The following is a 20632-nucleotide window of genomic DNA, read 5'->3' as shown; positions in this document are numbered from 1 at the left end:
AAACTAATCCAAAATATTTTAGCCCTTTTTTTTGGTTTCACAGGTAATGTATTTATTGTTACAAATTTTACTATCCATGATGCCTACAAGTTTCCCGAGGACTTCTAGTCAAACACTGACTTCCTTGGTCCTCTGCTACATGCTGTGAGAATGACAGGTGCACTCATACTTTACTTTCCTGGAACAGAGACCTTCCTAAGGCCTTAAGACCCTGACCTTCCATATTTAACGTCCTTTTATGCTGTGGGACTTGAAATCAGCATGCTGCAAACCTGTGCAGCCATCAAGTCCTCCTTGCTAATGTGAAAATTGCAACTACAAGATGGATCCAAACCTGAGCCCTCTGCCCATGCCACTTCCAGAAGAGCGTGGTACCGCCTGCCTTCCATTCCTTGTGAGATGCCATGGTGCTGCTGACGGGTGCAAGTCCTCTCCTGGCCTCTTCGTGAGCCCTTTGGGATCCACGAAATGACCAGCACCACAGTCAAGCCTAGTGGAATCTACTGAAGAGCTGCTGGTTTTCATGCCTTGGCCAGATCAGATGTCCCTGATAAATAATAAGAACCAATGGTGAGCACAGTTCTCCAGATTTCAGGAAGTCATCTTAGCCCCAATGCCCAGGCAAAACCCAACCCAAATCAACCAAAACAAAACAAATCCGTTTGCAAATTAATCCATTTGCAAATTTTCACATATCCCACAACCATTGCCAATGGTCTGGCTAAGTGGTCTCATGACACCAATCATTCCTTATTCAAGGTTGCCACTCGTGGGTACAAAACTCTGCAAAGTTCTCGCTTCTAGCTACTCAAGATAGGAACCCAGGTCACGCAAGTCTCTATACATTCTGACACAACAGTATATGTCCTCTTCAAGATGTTACTTGTGGCTTTGAGGGTTCTAGGCATTACCGATAGCTATGAAGTCACTCATTTGATTTCTCAAATGACACAGCGCTGGGCTCTTAAATAAGCCATTTAATAGAACTTTCATCTCTCTTGCCAGCCTCAGGCTACAGGCCTCGTCATGCACCATAATGGCTTAATTAAGCCAAGTTCAAATTCAATTAAATGAAACATGACACATTTCAGTTTTCTGTTAAATATCGGGGGTTCGTTTTAATAAATTGTCCAACTCTACTATTGATGTCTGACTATTTAAAGTTTCTAAGCCCCAACACTCCTGCCCCCCTTCTGCCCCACATCTGAGCAAGCAGATAAGAAAGCCTGGGTGCTTCTTTTGGTGCTGGTGGGAAGCTCCAACCACAGAAGCCGTGATCCATGTAAGGGAACTCATACTCTAGTCCCACCCCCTAAAAAACATGAAACCCTAAGCCAGTCCTATCTCCCTGTTCTGTGAAGCAATTTTTGGACTGTTTGGGGACCTGCCCTGCTCTCTTCATAAAGCCTCATTATGTGAGTACTAAATCTTTCCATACACTCTTAATGCAGCTGTGGCATCCTGAGTCTCAGTATCTGAACTAGATTTTGTGGTGATGGAGTCCCTGATTCTGCAGGGTGACCAATCCAGTCGGCTAGTGTCATGTATGAGGGAAATCTTTAAGATTATGAACCAATTTCTGTTTCTACATTGAAATATATGGACCTTGTCAGGATGAGAATATTTGTCTGCCATTATGCTCTGACAAATCCACCCAATGAGTATTGCCTTGCAGAGTAATACATAGAAAGAGAGGTGCGTTATTGAGTCTAATGGGAAAGTGCTCAGGAGGTATTTTCAGACCATTGGGGGTAGTAGCCCTGTTTTGTCCCCCTTTATCATGCCATTGATAATGAACAAAATCTATTTCTGATATTCTTTATTGAAAAGAAACAGTGTCTAAAAACATCATGATGTAAGTATATGCCTTATTCCTCATGATCATTGCTGCCTAGGTCATCACAAATCAAATATTTCATAATGATGATGATTCTGGAACTCTAAATACTGCTCATTATAGCCCATCCTTCCAGCCAACCAGCTTCATCTAGGAATATAATCTTAAAATAAAAACCAAAAATGGGGGAAATTTTTGGATTGTGGTTTTTTTTAGATTTTAAATAATTTTCTTTAAGTAGAATAAATAACAGAAATTAATAGAATCTTTTATGTGCAGTGGAAACATCAATAAAAATCAAATACTAACAGCAGTGACATTTTTATACTTTTATACTTTATTGTTTATAATGACAATAATAATGTACAAATCTGAAACTTTTCCAACATATTGAGTTTCATTTAGAAGATGATAGAGTCATTGTGAACTTCCTACTTTTAATTTAAAAATTACCTTAATTTTAATAGAACATTAATTGAAAAACTACTCAAGTGACTTTTTAGGACATAATCAGAAAATTTAAGAAAAATAATTAAAACTATCCATCCCTAGAAGTTTCATTCTAGGTCACAAACAAGATAGTGACTAGTTTTATGATAGAATGCATGGCATTATAGTATTTTTAAAATTTATATTTGTTGCATTTTTATCCTTCAATGAAAAATTACACTTAAAATGACTTGCTCTTTCCATAACATTTTTGTTTAATCTTTGTTCGAATCAAGAATATTTTCAGGGGCGCCCGGGTGGCTCAGTCAGTTAAGTGTCTGATTTCAGCTCAGGTCATGATCTCATGGTTCAGGGGTTCGAGTCCCGCATCGGGCGCTATGCTGACAGCTCGGAGACTGGAGCCTGCTTCAGATTCTGTGTCTCCCTCTCTCTCTCTCTGCCCCCTCCCCAGCTCATGCACTCTCTTTCTCTCAAAAATAAATAAACATTCAAAAAATTTAAAAAAAGAATATTTTTAATCATTCATATAGTAAACTACTAATATTGACCACTGCTTCATGTATAGCTTCATATTGGGCATTGCATAAAGAGTATACTATTTGAAATAAGCTAAAAACAAAAAGAGTGTGCTAAAAAAAAAAAAAAATCCCAAACTAGTCATTGGTTTTATCTCTACATAGGTTTGTTGTTTGCAATGTCCCTTTATATACATTGGCCCAACTGGTACTTACAACTCTCTAGGTGAGTAAGGTAGGAGATATTAATGAATAAAAAATGAGTTGCCTACATCTCACAGCTAGTATGTGGCACGTTCAGGCGTAACACCAAGTTCATATGGATCCACATAAAGTACATCTTCTAGTGAACTACACTACATAGATTTACGTATCCAGAAAATTGAGATGAAATATGAGAATCTATGAGAATTTGTGTGAAGCTGTAACTATTTTCAGCCTCTCTCACATCACAATGCCCCCAAAAGCATGAAGTACACATAGAGCAGGATATCATTAAACCAATTTCAAAAACACCATAGAAAGTACAGAGATAACTTTGCTTCTATTGGAAATCAGAATTAATTCTATGATTGGAATTATGGAGACTAAAATGGCCAATAGGCAGCCATAGTGAATTTTTCCACTGTAGACATTGGAAAACGTAACACGTTGATCAATATTATGCATTCATTTATTTATTTATTCATTCTTGAATTTATTCATTTAATAAATATTGAATAAGAATTTCTTATATATAAGGCACTAGGAAGCTAGATAAAGATGGAAAGAATTAAAGCTTGCTCTCTAAGGAATTACAATTCATAGAAAATAAGTGAGCGAAAAAAATTACCATTAAAATGTTTTACAACGTATATATTCTTCTAAAAAATATTCATTTTAATTGTTATGAGTACTATCAATGTAGAATATATATATTTTTCCCTATTGCACATATCACAAAACCCAGGCTTTTGCAAAAGAGGTTCCAAATATAACACAGGTAACGGGAAAACTGAAAACACCAGAACAATTTTTTGACACTAGGACACTATGCCATGCAGTCTCACCTAAACAATGCTGACATCAGGATCCCAATTGTTTGCAAAGAGATAAATTCAGCTCCTCAGTCATTAATCTACACTTTTGCAGGTTATCTATTAGACAGACAAGGCAGATTTTATAGAGAAGAAATGTTTTATAATGCTTTTACAGCTCGCGATCTTGTTTACAATTTTATATTCAATATATTAATTCCTTATTGCATTTTATTGCAATCTATAAATAAGGCCTTAAATATTTAAGTGCAACAATAGCTAGAAATGTAGTTAATATTCACCATATGGATGCCAACTCATTCCTCTTCTTGTCAGCATTGGATGAAACACAAAAGTAATCTATTATTTATAGCCTAAGGGAAAACCCCGCGCTGCTGTAACTTTTAGCAACGTTTCTATTAACCAACGAGGTGCTCTGTGCGATGATCCTGTGTACAAACTCAGCGTTATCACATCTCCCTAAACACATTTTTTTTAAAGATAATGAGACCACATGAAAGAAAAAAAGGAAAATGTAGTTTAAGAAGCTATTTACTGTTTTTTTTTCCAAGAGCCTCGTGATGGCTTTCATAAATTGTGTCTGACATTAATCCAGAAAACATTTAATAAAAAGGCTTTGTGTTTCAAGGAATTTTCAGTTTTATGGTATTAATTTGCAGAAAAAAATTGCTTTTATTATTATTTATTATTTATTTTATTATTTTTATTTATTTATTATTACTTTATTATTTTTATTATTTTATTGCTTTTATTGCTTTTATTATTTTTATTACTTTTATTATTAGTAAGACTAGTAAAGACACAATTCACTTTGTTTTTTTAATTTTTTATTACTTTTATTATTACTTCTTTATTGTTATTACTTTTAGTTTTACTTTTATTATTACTAAGACTAGTAAAGACACAATTCACTTTGTTTTATTAATCTGCCCAGTTAGTACAAGAACTACAATATGATTTGGGGATAGAGAAACTCATCTCCACTAATCTTCAATGGCTTTACATACTTCCAGAAATAATACAAGCATAGTAACAAAATAGGGTCTTAAAATTTGGGAGGACCAAGGCCAAGTGGAGCTTCCAGACCACCCCATGATAGTCACCCTGTGACTTTGCTGAAGAATTCTCCGAGTAGCATTGTAAACAGCTGTCAGAAGTGTTCCTAATGATTGCTGACAATGTAGCCATGCGCCAATTTGCAAAGTTCTTTCCAGGTATTTTTTTTTTCTTCCACCATTTTGTTCTTTATTCCTTACGACCGGAGATTCCCGTTTTGCCCCCAGTTTTACGTTCCCTCGCCCCCAGGGTTTGTTGCTGTTGTCTGCAGTCTCCTTTATATAAACTGAAAATTTCACCTCTGGTACCATCCCAGATTTATTTGTAGCCGTGCCACTCCTTTTATCAAAACTCGCATTTCTACAAATTTATATGTCTTGTTTATGTTATAATTGTACAGGGCTGTTTTGGGTATCTACTCCCACGTGCTAAATATTCTGCCTGTCGCCAGGGCAAAAACAGAAGTTAAAAAAATCATATAGTCTACGGACCGAGAAATAGATCAGTAATTAAATAAATATTCTTGCTTATTTGCTATTTTGATGTTTCTTTTTTTTTAATTTTTTAACGTTTATTTATTTTTGAGACAGAGAGAGCATGAACAGGGGAGGGGCAGAGAGAGAGGGAGACACAGAATCGAAATAGGCTCCCGGCTCTGAGCTGTCAGCACAGAGCCCAATGCAGGGCTCCAACTCACGGGCCGCGAGATCATGACCTGAGCCGAAGTCGGAGGCTTAACCGACGGAGCCACCCAGGCGCCTCTATTTTGACGTTTCTAATGGAGAGGTCAGGAGCTTATGAACAGAAATAAATGAATCAGGTTATTTGATTAAATTAATTCACCCAAGCTCATTTTTTTGTTGTTGTTGTTAAACTAAGTGAATCTTTGTTTGATAGAATAGGCAATTCATTTTCCTCCCTCCTTGCCAGTGTCTGTAACATCTAGCAATTCTTGTTCAGTTATCCATTTACATATTTATCAAGTTTACCATGGGTCAGACACTGTAGTCCTGGTTACCAACACTTATTAGTGAATAAATTAGTTTTTATTATACGATAAACATGCTACTGGTGTGAATATAGTTTTGCTCTTCTATAGGCATGTTACTTTCAAAAGATATTCATCCAAAGAGATCTATCAACATATGCATTTTGATTGTTTTGCTTTCCAACACAATCCAGACAAAAATGGAGGCAGCGGGGGGGGGGGGGGGCATGGGGTGGGGGGGAAGCACATTTACCTCTTAGGGAAATTTTTAAAGAAATGTTAATATAATGATTAATATTTCTATTCAGCAGCGATATTAAATATCTTGTCCACTGTCACTTGAACATAACTTATAATTGTTTCCTTGTCAGTATCACATGATGGCATTGAATGAAATTTCCCTCATTTGGTCTCATTTACTACATTCTATTTTTTTTAATTTTTTAAAACATCTATTAATTTTTTGAGAGACAGAGAGAGACAGTACGGGTGGGGGAAGGACAGAAGGAGAGGGAGACACATAATCCGAAGCAGGGTCCAGGCTCTGAGCTGTCAGCACAGAGCTCAATGTGGGGCTTGAACTCACAGTGAGATCCTGACGTGAGCCGAAGTCAGACGTTTAACCAACTGAGCACCCAGATGCTCCTCACATACTATTTTTTTATTTGTTTTTGAATCCACTCTATGTATAACTCTCTGCTTACAAAGCTGTAACAATAATAGTAATTGAAGGTGTAAGGAAACCAGACACACTAATATAAAAGAGTTATAAGAAAATGTAAAAATGTTTTGAATTTGAAATGAATTGCAGAGGTGTTTTTGTTTTCATATGCTTTTTGGTGTTAAGATTATTTTGTGTTCTATAAACACCTTTGAATATAAAGCATTTTCTTGTGGATGAAATAAAAGTATTTGTTTTTCAAGTGTCTTGCAGTTAATCCTCAAGTAAATATACAATTCAGTAAATTCATTCCTACAATGAATATATATTTGAGGACCCACTAGCATTAGAAATTCTTCTAGGCTTGGGGAAAAATATATGATTAAAACAGAAGAAAGAACTATTTGCTTGCAACATTTATTCCAAGATGGAAGAAGGACATAAAGTATTTAATTTAAATACTATCTACTATTCCGTTCAGTGGTAAATGTCATAAGAACAAAATACAGGAACAGGAGATGGTAACTGGGGGAGAACTGGAAATTTTAAATAGGTTTTTCAGGGAAAGTATTATAACCAATAGGTAGAAGGTGATTGAACTAGTGGATATGGGGTGAGAATATTTCGAGGAGAGACCACCCCATGCAAAGGCACTAAAAGGAATCATTCTCTCACGTCCAAGGTAAAGCGTAGAGACCAGCCTCACTGGATTGGACCCAGCAAATAGGAAAGTGGTAGATGAGTTTAGAGAGTTAATCCTGGGGGCACATCTTTCAAGTTTCTTGTAGGTATTTTTCAGACACTGGTTTTTACTGAGTGATATGGAATGCCACTAGAAGGTTGAGCAGAGGAATTACATGATGGGTTTTAGTGTTCGGTCAGAATCATTCTGGATGATATAAAGGAAGACACAGCAGAATGAAATAAATGAGTTAGAAGATTGCCACCATATTCTCCCTCAGATTGGTGGTAGCCAAGGAATGGGTTGGGGGGGGGGGTGGTGGAGAGAGAGACAGAGAAGCCCTCAGGGTGTGTAGACAGATTGGATGGGGGGGCGGTAGGAAGGGTAGTGTGAGACAACCAGGAGATTGAGAAGTGACTCCAATCCTTTCGGTCTGAGCAGTTGAAAATCTGGAATTACCATTTCGTGAAATGAGGGAATTGCAGAAGAAATAAATGCGGAGCACGTGTGAGACCAGGAAATCCACGATGAACACACTGTTGAGATGCCCTAGAAATCTTAGTAGAGATAACGTTTTTCATATACTTGCAAACTTACACAAGTTCAGGCTATGATTTTTTTGCCTTAGGTTCTTTAATCCTGGGGTCAGTAGCCCAAACTGGTCAAAACCGTGGAGGAATTATCCTCTTGGAGGAGCCCTCAATCAGTGACTGATCAGAGTGGATAAATATTCCTGTGTTTTCTTACCCCTCAGGTGGGACCACTTAGGCATATATGCTTCTCTGATTCTCATGGTTCCCCAATGGGATTTTTAAGCTGACTTGTATCGATAACTTGCTTAATAACAAGTTTTTTGGTTTTGTTTTGTTTTTTGCCTCCATTAGTTTCCTGACTAACTTCCCTATTTTTCTAATGTCTCCCCAACCCACAGGATTTTTTCTCAAATAAACCACTTGTACTTGAATCCTCATCTCAAGATCTCTTTTTGGGGAACCAATGCTAATAAAGGCAGAGCCCAGTGTGTGTAGAGTGTTTAACACTGGGAGACTAGATAAAATCACTAAGCAACAAATGTAGACAACAACAACAAAAAAAGAAACAACTCAATGTCTGAATTTTGAGGACTCTGAAATTGAGTGCCTGGAAAGATGAGGAGGAACCAGCAAAAGAGAGAGAACAGTGGCCAGTGATTAAAAAAATCATGACATTGTAATACCCAAGAAGTCAAATGTAGAAAACTCTTTAAGACACGTGAAATCATCAACTTAGACGAAGGCTGCTGGGTAGACAAGAAGGTTGAGACCTCCTGGTTAGGGGATTTCCCAAATGGGCATTGGTGAGCATTGTATTTGTTAGCAGAGTAGAGGCAAAATATTGCAAGTAAGAGATTTTTAGAGAAAATAGGAGAGGAGTTGGAAACAGTAAATATGAATAATTTTTTGAGGAGTCTGCATGTTAAAGGAAGCCAAAAACTGGAGTGGTGGTTGTAGAGGTAGTACAGAAAAGAGAGGCTATTTTTAAGGTAGGACCAAAATGTCCTTTTTGGCTGATGTGAATGCGTCAGTAGAAAGGAATATACTTATAACAAAATACATCACACGTTGGCGATGCTCTTCATAAGTGCAGAGGGCATGAGATGGTGTGCAAGGAATAGGCTGGTCCTGGAGAAGAGGAGACACAGTTTCCAGAGTATCAATAGGGAAAGTAAAATACCCAAGTATAGATGCTCAAGGATGGGTAGACATATGTTGGCCACTTGAAAAAACTATCTCTTCTGAATTTATTTATTATTTGGAGAACTCTTATTTTTTTTAGGCATAGATGATCATGTTACTTACCAACAAGTTAATTTCTGCCTTTCCAGCCTGTATGTTCTTTCGTTTTTGGGGGGAGGGGGTTCTTACTGCCACAGGCTAAATGTTTCTAGGACTATTTTGGAAATAAATGGTGAGAGTGGACATACACGTCTTGTTTCCAATCTTAGTTGGGGGGGGGGGGAGTATTTGGTCTTCTGACATTAAATATGATGTTAGCTACAATTTTGGCGTAGATGCTCTCCACTAACTTGAAGTAATCCTGCTCTTTTTCTAACAGGTTGAAATTTTTTTATGGTCAATGGGTGTTCAATTTTGTCCCCCCAATTTTTTTCCTGCATCAACTGATATAATAGGGGATTGCATTGATTTTTCAAATGTCGAAAGGGCCTTTCACTCAAGGAATAAATCCTACTCAGTCATGGTAATGTGGCTGGAGTTAGTTAGCTATTGGTTAAGAACTTTTTATGCCTGTATCTATAAGGGGCATTAATCTCTAGGTTTCTTAATATATTTGTCTGGTTTGGGTATCAAGATAATACTGGTCACACAGAATGAGTTGGGAGATGTTTCTTCATCTTCTATATTTTGGAACAGTTTGTGAAGAATTGGTATTGATTCTTCTTTAGATACATGGCAGAATTTATCATTAAAGCTGTCTGGGCCTAGACTTTCCTCTGCGGGAAGTTTTTGGGTTTTCTTTTCATCTCTAGTACTTATTGATTCATAACTACCGAATGTTATTGCTTAAACAACTTCTGTTTTACGGATGTGGTTTTCCATCCTTTCTTTATACATTTCTTAAAAAAATGTATTTAAATATTTATCAATAGGCTGTGGTACTTTTTAATCAAAAGATTTATCTATCAATATTGGGGCTATTTACCAAATATATTTTTTGTTAGAAACCATATTTGAGCATGAAGATTTAATTTTTTTGTTACTTCCCATATTATGGTTGCTTGTAATAGATCCTAGTTTTAAACATTAATATAGAATTTGCATATCATAAAATTCACTCTTTTAAAGTGTTAAATTCAGTGATTTTTGCATATTTACAAGATTGTGCATTGTTTTGATATCTTAATAATACTGGTCTCATAGAATGATTTGGGAAGTCCCTCACATATATTTTTTGAAGCAATTTGTGATGAACTGGTATTAGTTCTTATTACGATATTTGGTAGAATTCATCACATACATTTGGGCTTTCTTTTGTAAGAATTGAAATCTATTTGTTCTCTAATGTGGAGTCTTGTTTCCATGTACCTGAACCTACTCTGAAAATAATATCTGTTAATTAAAACCAAAAAAACTGTAGGTAATACTTGATCATGTGCAGAATTCTATTTATTTCTATTTAACTATATGTATTTATTTAAATATATATATTTAAATATATATATTTAACTTTGATTTTCTATTTAATTATCTAAAACTATATGTGTGTGTGTGTGTGTGTGTGTGTGTGTGTGTGTGTAGTCTTCAACAGACCTATCGATCTACCTCATTCTATTTAACAGTTTTCCATGAATTGATGTGGCATGACTGATTAAACCAAATTTCCTAGGAGTAACATTGATGCTTTTGGTAATTTTTGGTACTAAAATCATAAAATTTAGTATTTGGATAACCTCTGACATCAACCTTAGGTAAGACAGTTTGTTCAGTGGTTGCAAGTGTGGCCTCCAGCTGTTAGAACTTGAATCCTGCTGTTTTGTTTTTTTTTTCTTACCATTGAACTATGTGGTTTGATCCAGTTCCTCATTGCTTCTATGCTTCAATTTCCTTATTTTCAAGACACCACCTATCCCATAGAGAGTATACAAGGAGTCAATACCCTGGAATATAAAAAGCTTCTGGACCAATGTTAGACGTCCATGTAGATCTGTGTATATTTTCTAGTTACATCCTTTAAAATACATGTAGACATAAGACTATGTTTCCCAAAGAGTATTCATCTCTGTTTTGTTTCTGACGAATCTCAATTGATCTTAGAAGCCATCATACATGTGTGAATCTAGGTGTTCTTAAAATTCTTTTTTTTCTTTCTATTTTCCTTGTTTCTTTTGTGTAATATCCTGGGGAAGAGAGGGGGAAATTGTATTTCAGTATATGTCAAACATATATACAATTCTTTTTAAGGGTAAAGTATGTTGGCATCGGTGAGTATTTTGTCACAAATGATATAATTTTGATCTTACATAACTTAATTTAAAACACTTAAATATCTTTTGACCTATATATAGCTCATGCATATATGTGCATTCATATATAACTCAAACAGCATTTATTAATGCGATACTATAAGGGCTCAAAATGGAAGCTTTATCGTTACCTCTCTGTTGTACAGAAAAAAGGAAAAATGTTCCTTTTTCCAACCTGTAGCATAATTTGTACAGGTATATATTACTTTTTGCAAACAGAAGTTGGTAAGTAATCATAGTCAATAGTATTCATATTTAAATTTACTCTGAAGGCTTTTCCCATTTCCGCTTGACTACTGCTAATACAAATAGTGTTTATTTTTCTCTTTTTCTCTCCAACTCATGCCACTGTGGATAGTAGTAAGAAGACTACCCTTTGAAAGGAAAATACATGCCAACTCACCCCTTCACAACAGGGTACCATTTCTCAACTTAGTCTAAAATAAGCTGGCCCTTTCCTAAAAGTGGGTAAGAAGCAGGAACCTAGTATTCATGTCCATGGTAGAGAAAGGTGGCAAGCTCCCAGTTTAACTATGTCCTCTCATGCTTAAAGCAAACCCTTATTTCCTCCTCAAGGTATTCAGCTGACATTGAATCTGAAAGCAAGTCCTTCAGCATGTGTATTTGTAATGGTGGCTTACATTAAATCAATTCTATTTTCTAAACCTTTTCTCCTTCTACATATATCATTGCTTCTGAGTAAAGACTGTGTTGGTGTCATAAGGAAGTGGTAGAAGATAGTCATTAAGAAGCTTAAGAACATTACAGAATCCAACATTAAAGAGGGAGGAGGTGAGGTCACTACCTTCCTACTTAACCATCTTAGCCCCCTCCACTAGGTTTTTACTGAAGAAAATATACAAGACTTGTCTTAGAAATACTATAGTTTCTATTGAGTATACTATCTTCATCTGTCATCAAATTAGATAAGTTCTTGAAGCTTCTAAAGCATTCTGAAAAAAATGTCATATGACATAACCATATGACATATGCTTAATCCATATCAGCTTTTAAAAGTGATTAGAAACACATACATATTAAACATACTTAAGAGGGAGGGGAGGGTAGGTGAATGGCATTGAAGAGGGCATTTTTTTGGGATGAGCACTGGGTGTTGTATGGAAACCAATTTGACAATAAATTTCATATACTAAAAAAATCAGTAAAAATAAAAAGCAATAAACAGTAAAAAAAAATAAAATAAACCTACTTAGTTAATTCCTTTCAATTAGGGTACTGGGATATTTAAAATGTCATATTGACTATGTTATTTCTTCAGGCATATGAAAAATTGAATGAACATGGGTTTGCAGACAAAACATAAGCAAGTTTAATTTATCAACACTATCCTACATTAATTTAAGCTTTCACTGCATTGTGTAAAAAAAAAAAAAAAGTCTTTACAACATTTCATAGTATTTCTGCCCATGGGGCTCTTTACTGGCCCTCATTTGAATGGAACTAAGCAAAACTGAGTCAAGTAACATTAGAAACATGGGTAAATATTGCCAAATAGTGATTGACACCTAAGAGGGTGTTTGAAGTTCACTGACACGTTTGGGAAAACAAAACAAAACAAAATAAGACAACTCTCTTTCTCCCACTCTTTCTCTCTCTTTCTCTCTCTTTCCACACCCTCCCCCCACACTGCTCTAAAGTTAATTAACTGCTCTAAAGTTAAATTTCTCCTTTTGGAAAAATATGCGCAAAAAGAAGTTTATTAGCATATCACTTTTATCATTGAGGAGTTATGGAAGTGATAATTCTGATTATCATTAGAATCTAAAAAGAAATGCAGAGAACATATGACCATATATAGTTAATGAACAACAAAATTTTGTATTTAGTTTTGTTCTGAGAAAAAAAAAAGTATGCATTTTTTTAGACTGTATATTTATCCTAAAATGTAAGCTTTTTGAAAACGTGAACACTGGTCTTATTCAACATTGCTTCTTCCACAAAGCCCAGAGGGATGTTTTGACAATAGCACAACTCTCTACAAAATAGCTGGTGAGTAAATAAAAGAACTGGTAATTATACTAAGGAAAGAAATGCAATGAGACTGAAGTTTTGCAAATATTAAGTGTTTGCATATTAATATTCTACTTAAGCCAGGTTTTCTTGAAGCTTTCCTGCCCTGTCCCTTCCCTCCACAGCCCAGAAAGAAGCTTGCACTCTTGACCTCCTTAGCGATAAAGAAGACATAATAATCAGACATTGTTGTCAAAAACAAACAAACAAAAAAAACCAGAATGTTGGTTTCTTCTTTTTAATGATCATTTCCGCCACCATAGGAAAAACCCCCCAAACCTGATATTTTATGCATTGTTGTATCTGAGAATTTTCTACTGGGTATGAAATAAAATCCACCATTCTTGGTGGATTATAAAGAGAAAAATAAAGAGACAATTAAATATATCAGATGCCAAGCTCCTTGTTCCTTCTGTTCAGCAGAAGGTAGTCGTAGGATCAGAGGACACTTTAGAATCATAAGATATAAATGGGATGGAATGATTACATCATGGTTAAGGGTGTGTTTTCATGGAGTCTCTGGAAGGAGGCTGGGAGGCTTTAGCAAAACTCCCTGTGACCAATAATAAATGATTATTATTGTAGTTTAATAGCTATAAATAGCAATTGGCTGTGTATTGTTATGACTGGCCTATGGTTTCAGTTCAGTGTGAAGAGAAACAAATGTTCTGATCGATGACCACAAAGAGATGTTCAATTGCTGAAAGTTTCAGTATCTAGCAAGAGGATTCAGGGTCAGAAGGAAGAGGATTTTCTGAGCAAGGACTTCAAGATAAGAGGTAAAGTGCTAAAGTCACAGAACGACAGTGATGGAAGTCTAACGAATCCAAAGATCTATGAGGGGACAATCATGATTGCCAGGCACAGCTCTAAGCCTTGAATAATTACCTATCCATCATGTGAGACCAGAATGAGCAAGAAGATACATTTGCTTCTGAAGACCCTATCTTCTGGTCACAAGATCACATAAGCTACATTCTACCTCATATGTGTACACATCACCGTGCATAGCATAATATGAATAAAGAGGAAATAAGTTAACTAAGCAAATACTTTTCAAAGCTACTATTAGTGATTTGTACTAATTCATGCTTTTTGTTGTTTTTTTTTTTTTTTGATCCTGGTGGTGGTGACTATACAGGAAATTAGATCAATTATAAAGAATAGAAAACATTTTTCCCATATCTGAACGTGGATTCAGTAAATTGTATCTAAATAATCAACTGATTATTGATTGACTAATATAAGATGTGACCTTTTTAATAAAAGAATACAAGTTTACCCAAAATGCTTTGGAAATTAGAATCCTAGATAGTTGGAAAATTTTATTAATACATTATTATTCTAACCAAAGTAGTATCATATACTTACAAATAGATCTCCAGTAGGCAAATGGAAAAATTCTATTTAAGACAGTTAAGGTTAATAATTAGGGACATAAACGCACATTTGAATTTTATGATAGGATAGTTTGATCAGAGGAACAGAAAAGAGAACCAACTAGGGTGGATTGGGCCAAAGGTCTCACTCAAAGGATAAAATTGTTCAAAGCAAAGAGAATTTTCAAAGTCCTTCTGCTTTAACCAATTTATATTTGATTTACTCCTGATTAATAGAGATTTCTTCTCCCTACATTTTGTAATTTCAACGTAAAAAGTGCTATAGTTCTAAGCTACTGGAGATATTAAAATTCAACCTCTAGGATTTATCTGATGTATGCATGATCTAGAAATTAATCTTATATATTTATTCTAACATAAGGAAAATACTTTAGCTAATACTTGGCTTTTAAATTATTGTTATTGCAGTTTAATGGTTTTATCTAATATATAAGGTAAGTCCACTTTGAACTATTTTTTTTTACATTTATTAGGAATAGAAATTGATTTCTAGAAGTGAAATATTGGAAAAGGCTGTTTTTTGTTTTTTTTTTCCTGTTTAAAGTCATATATGATATATATAGGGTTTGGTACAAAGCCTGGAAAAATATGTGCAGGTTATGGTTATATTTAAGGTGTCAATTTCTTTTATTAGATTTAAGTCTATGATAAGAGAGATCTGAGGTGTTTAATTCTAGAGTCATTCAGATGGCAATCATTTTAGACCAATGATTTCATTTTAGGGTCTTTTTATTGACCGGTGTCTTAACTTCCTCAGAAAGCTAGGTGCTGCAATTCGGAGAGCTTGTAAAGAAAAATTGTATGATTCTGTTACTTTCACTTCACTAAACTCAGGTTGAAATCTGGGGGAAAATTGAAGAGGTAAGGTTTTGAATAGCAAGTAATAACTCACTATTAAAATACCTTGTCAATTATTTGAATTAAGTTTTATTTACTAGATTTTAATTTACATATTTTATTGTCTGCCGCCAGCCTTTGAGTTAAAAAGGGAAGACTGAACACAAATATTTATTCTCAGTCCCAGATAACCAACCAAAATGAAAATGAAAACAACCGAATATTTAAAAAAAGACGAAAAGAGAAATGAGAGGGTCCAGTGGATGGGATTTAAATAGTAATACAAATACTTATTGATTGAAAGGTACTGAAAGAGTGCATCCTCAAGATGAAGTCACAAAATATAATATGCGGAGGGAGAGATTCACAGGATGAAAGCTCAACCCTCCAGAATTCTGGAAAGAAGATCAAAACGTAACAGGTAAGGGAGAAGGTGGACTTGAGGATTTGCTATGATCACTAGATATTTAAAAGAGCCAAGATTGGGCGTTGCATGGAAGTGTCGAATCACCTAATTCTACACACGAAACTACATTTACACTGTATGTTAACGAACTCGTATTTAAATAAAACTTGGAAAGAAAATAAAAGAAAAAAATGCAGGAGCCAATACATGACACTTCATAATATTTTATGCTGAGTTCATGTTGTTCTTGGCTTGATGTATTATTTTGAGCTCGTCTGCAGTGGGTCAAAATTGGAATTCTTCCTTGTGGAAATCTCTGTGCCTCTGCCTCTGTCTCTGTCTCTGTCACTGTGTCTGTCTCTTCCCTGGTGGGATTTTAAAGTATTTGAAAAGGGTACTTCTTTCAATACCAAGAATAAATACGGATGCCTGTATTGTTTAAATTGTTTTTTAAAGAATGCTTGCCACTGCCTTTCCTCATTATTCCATGTTAATAAAATAATTACAGATGGCAAATTATATCAGTAGTAATTTCCAGTGAACAAGCCTAGCATGTCATTTAGAATGAATTAACTCCTAGATTGCTTGTTTCTAGAGTACACGAAAGTTAATTGCTAGAAATCTTTCTATTTTGAAGTTATTTGCAAACGAGGAAAGCTTAAAAACACAACGGATGGTCCTTCTAAACACCCAGATACTTTTCTAGAAAGTAAGCTTTCTCATGCCAAAATCTTGCCCATCCATAAATTGTAGAATATACAACGGCTTCAATAAATATTACATCCTGTGCAGCTCAAAAATTGTAAAACATATTGTTTACAATTAAAATTGTTAAAAAATGGGGGCGCCTGGGTGGCTCAGTCGGATAAGCTCAGTGAGGACAGTGCAGAACCCGCAGGGGATTGTCTCCCTGTCTCTCTGTCTCTCTGTCCCTTCCTGCTATGCTCTCTCGTCTCCGTCTCCCTCAAAATAAATAAACATTAAAAAAAAATTGTTAATAAAAGTAAAAACATTTTAATATAATAATATGGTTTTCATAACAAGTGAATATATTTTGATGCAAATAAATGTTACCGGAAATTTTTGTTGTGGGAATTTTTCTTAGTCTATTTTTTATCGCAGCATTTTGTTTTGTTTTGCTATGTTCTACCTTCTAATATTAAATCACTTTGAAAGCAATCATTTCATCTGGCCCTAACAATAAATAAATCGCGATTTCCTTGCATAACAACATTAGCCATCCTGTATTGTGGGAGCTCAAAGAACCTGGCTAGCTACAATTTAAGTAAGGAATGTTTACAGTGGGAATGGGCTGGTTGAGAAACAGCAAAGCAGACCAGGAAAACCGGGTCTCCTTTGAAATGTCAAGGCTGACAAAAGCCAGACATACCTTGGGGATCAACACGTTTTTTCTCTCTGTAAAGGCTTAATGTAAAATAGAGAAACAAGCCCCTTCCTATGACATAACACTGCCCTATACATTGCCTCGGTCACTTTCCCCTGGTATGCCGCAGGTCACTACTCTGTACTGTTACCCCGACAATTTATGAGTGTGCTTTGTTCATGCTTTTGAAACTACACATTCCCTTCCATGCCTCCCTTGAAATATACCAATAAGATTCTCAATAAAAACTGGAGAAGAGCTTTGCTGGGGGGCATTGCCACCAGAGTGTGTGGCCCCCTCAACCTTTCCTTTCTCTGATTCAGGAGTCTGGAGTAATCTGTCATCGCCGCCCCAGGGTTTGTCCGGCACTGTATGATATAGATCCATTTGTGCCCTCTTCATAAAAAAATAAAACAAATATTAAAATTCTCCAAAAAAAATCTACTCGATGTTTGCATGATATATAGAGCTAAATGAACTGGGTCAAATTTTTTAAGTTCAAACATCACTGCAAAGTATAGGATGCTATTCTACAGCCAATCTCTGTGTTCTTAAACCCAATTCTACACGCATTCAAACTTAATTTAGGGTTTCTGAAACCCCAAACCCTGTTGCTAGAGCATTACTGTAATATCTGCAGCAGAACAAAATTAGGCACTTTTTCCCTCATGCATTTGTGTCAAGATATAATTGTAAGGTAAATATTTTCAGATATGCTGTGTTAAGTTTTGGTCAACTGTCTCCCTCCTTCTATGTTGTACTAAAAGGGTTATTCCTATCTATTTAAAGAAGCATCAACTGGAAAATTATGTATCTATGCCTAAAATTTCAAGGAAATTAATGAAAGATGAAATTTATGTATCCCTCGCTTTTTAAATTTTTGAGAAAATCCCATTTGAAAGGTCCTCATGGCGATAGTAGGGAGGACCCACAGTTTACATGGAATACAATGTCATGCTACTGATTTTAACAATAATTGAATCTATTGAAATCTATTTTAGAGGCTAAAGTTTGTTCAGTAAAATATGTCTCAAGTTTTTCTCTCTCCCTCCCTTCCTCTTTCTATCCTCGCCATCTCTCTCATATTTTAAAAATGAAAGGGGAATACTGAAAGCCATTTATATATTTACGTCAATAAATGTGTATATTTTTATGACTTATATCTAATCACTACTTCATATTCTTGAAAAGGATACAATTAATTAATGGTAGCATTGAGGGGAAAAAAAAATTGTGTGCAACTGTGAAAAAGATCATTTCATTTCCCAGTAAGTGGAATATGCCACTTTTGGTTAATAAAACAAGTTCTATGAATTTCATTTTCCTTATTTCTATTAAAAGCACAAAAGTAGAAAAACCCAAGAGTAATTCTTAGAGTAAAAATAAATTAGCAGTTGTGCAGAGAACTTGATCCCACACCAATTAGAAGCATGAGCCTAGTTTTAAGTCATATGAATTTGAACGAGTAATGGGTAGTCATGACTGATCTATCCCCTTGCCAATGTCGCAGCTGTGAAATATGATGTCATTCTAAAGCAACTCAACTATCTTTTTTCTTGGTGTAGGATTTTTTTTTTCTTTTATTATCTTCATCCATTTCTATTTTTCCTGTTTCCCATGAGTTTTGTGAAAATATTAACTGTCCTTTCCTAACTTACTGCATCCATATAGACTATATTCTCTTCTAGGAAATTTCTTTACCATAGATTCTAAAGTATACAGATTAGAGATTCAAAAACAAAAACAAAAAAAGATGTGATAATCAGAGTATGTAACCACACAGTATGAGACCTTATGTGTAATACAATAACAAACTTGGGGCGCCTGGGTGGCTCAGTTGGTTGAGCGACCGACTTCGGCTCAGGTCATGATCTCACGGTTCAAGAGTTTGAGCCCCACATCAGGCTATGTGCTGACAGCTCAGAGCCTGGAGCATGCTTCAGATTCCATGTTCCCCTCTCTCTCTGCCCCACCCCTTCTTGTGCTCTGTCTCTCTCTGTCTTTCAAAAACGAATAAATATAAAGCAAAATTAAAAAAAAAATACAACAAACTTGTTCCTAGTACACTGTCTAAAAATAGGATATTATGTAAAATATAATTTACATAATAGTTATTTTTTTTCCCTTTCCACCAATATAATTCTATATAAAGACATTTTCACAGAAGACTTAATATATTGCTTAAATTCAAGATACCAAAGAATAAGCTTCTCAACAGAAATATCTTCATACATATATATACACAAACATAAATTGATGGTTGTATCAATCAGATTAATGGCAGGGAAAAAAGAAACACACCTAAAATGGTAACTTAAGACAGTTTCTAAAGGGACCACTTACAGAATTATGGGCCAGCAAGGGGGATAGTGAGATACCCTTGGATACAGACACTAGGAAACCATTAGTACAGCCAGGTCTAAAGAAACAAAGGATGCAAGAGTTTATCAGAATCTGGAAGGACCTGGAGTTCTGGAATCTCCTGCCATAGGTGGAGATGGACAGACACAGTCACTCTGAATATAATGGCCTCACGGGAGGAGGCATGGGAGATTGATACCCTGTTTTCTCCCTTAATACCTAATACCCCATTCTCTCTCTCTCTCTCTCTCTCTCTCTCTCTCTGTGTGTTCCTCACTTTCTCTCCCTCCCTCCAACCACCTGCCATTGACTTCCTTTGGCCAAATCCAGTTGGAAGCTAGAGACAGGTATCTAGGTAATGTAGTCTTTAGAAGTCAGTCTACAGGACATTGGTCATTGATCAGAATGGACAAGAGTAGACAGAGGACATGGAAGAGGAAATAAAGATTAAATAATTATATAACACAATATTGATTCAAAATTGTACATGGAGAATACTAGCTTCTTTTTAAAGAGATTATGGGGTCCCTGGATGGCTTCCTTGGTTGAGTGTCTGACTCTTTGGCTCAGGTCAAGATCTTAAGGCTCATGAATTCAAGCCCTGCACTGGGCTCTCTCTGTGCTGGCAGTGTGGAGACTGCTTGGGATTCTGTCTCCCTCTCTCTGCCTCTCCCTGACTTGTGGGCACTCTCTCTCAAAAAAAAATGAATAAATAAAAATTAAAAAATAAAGGGATTATGACTTCAGTCTTCCTATCAGTGACAATTGTATTACCATATATATTGGGGTTTTGAAAATGAACTACAATTTCAGAAACATTTCTGAGCATATCAGTCAAGAAATTAAACATGATAAACAAAGTTAATTCTTACGAGATTTAAAAAAAAAGTTTATTTATTTATTTTGAGAGAGAGAGGAGAAAGAGAGAAAGACAGAGAGAGAGAGAGAGAGAGAGAGAGAGATCAT

General features: G+C 35.5%; 1 long non-coding RNA gene across 1 annotated transcript; it reads right to left on the bottom strand.

The window, feature by feature from the left end:
• Positions 1-320: 320 nt before the first annotated feature.
• Positions 321-19722, bottom strand: LOC125148974 (uncharacterized). Its single transcript, XR_007145819.1, has 3 exons — positions 19649-19722; positions 10776-11121; positions 321-547 (listed from the first exon to the last, which is right to left on the bottom strand). It is a non-coding gene; the product is annotated as an uncharacterized LOC125148974 (long non-coding RNA).
• Between the last annotated feature and the right edge of the window lie 910 nt (positions 19723-20632).

The sequence above is a fragment of the Prionailurus viverrinus genome, chromosome A1 (genome assembly GCF_022837055.1).
Source record: "Prionailurus viverrinus isolate Anna chromosome A1, UM_Priviv_1.0, whole genome shotgun sequence".
Taxonomy (NCBI): Eukaryota; Metazoa; Chordata; class Mammalia; order Carnivora; family Felidae; genus Prionailurus; species Prionailurus viverrinus.
The sequence above is the reverse complement of the archived record's forward strand: the minus strand, read 5'-3'. Positions and strand labels throughout refer to the sequence as shown.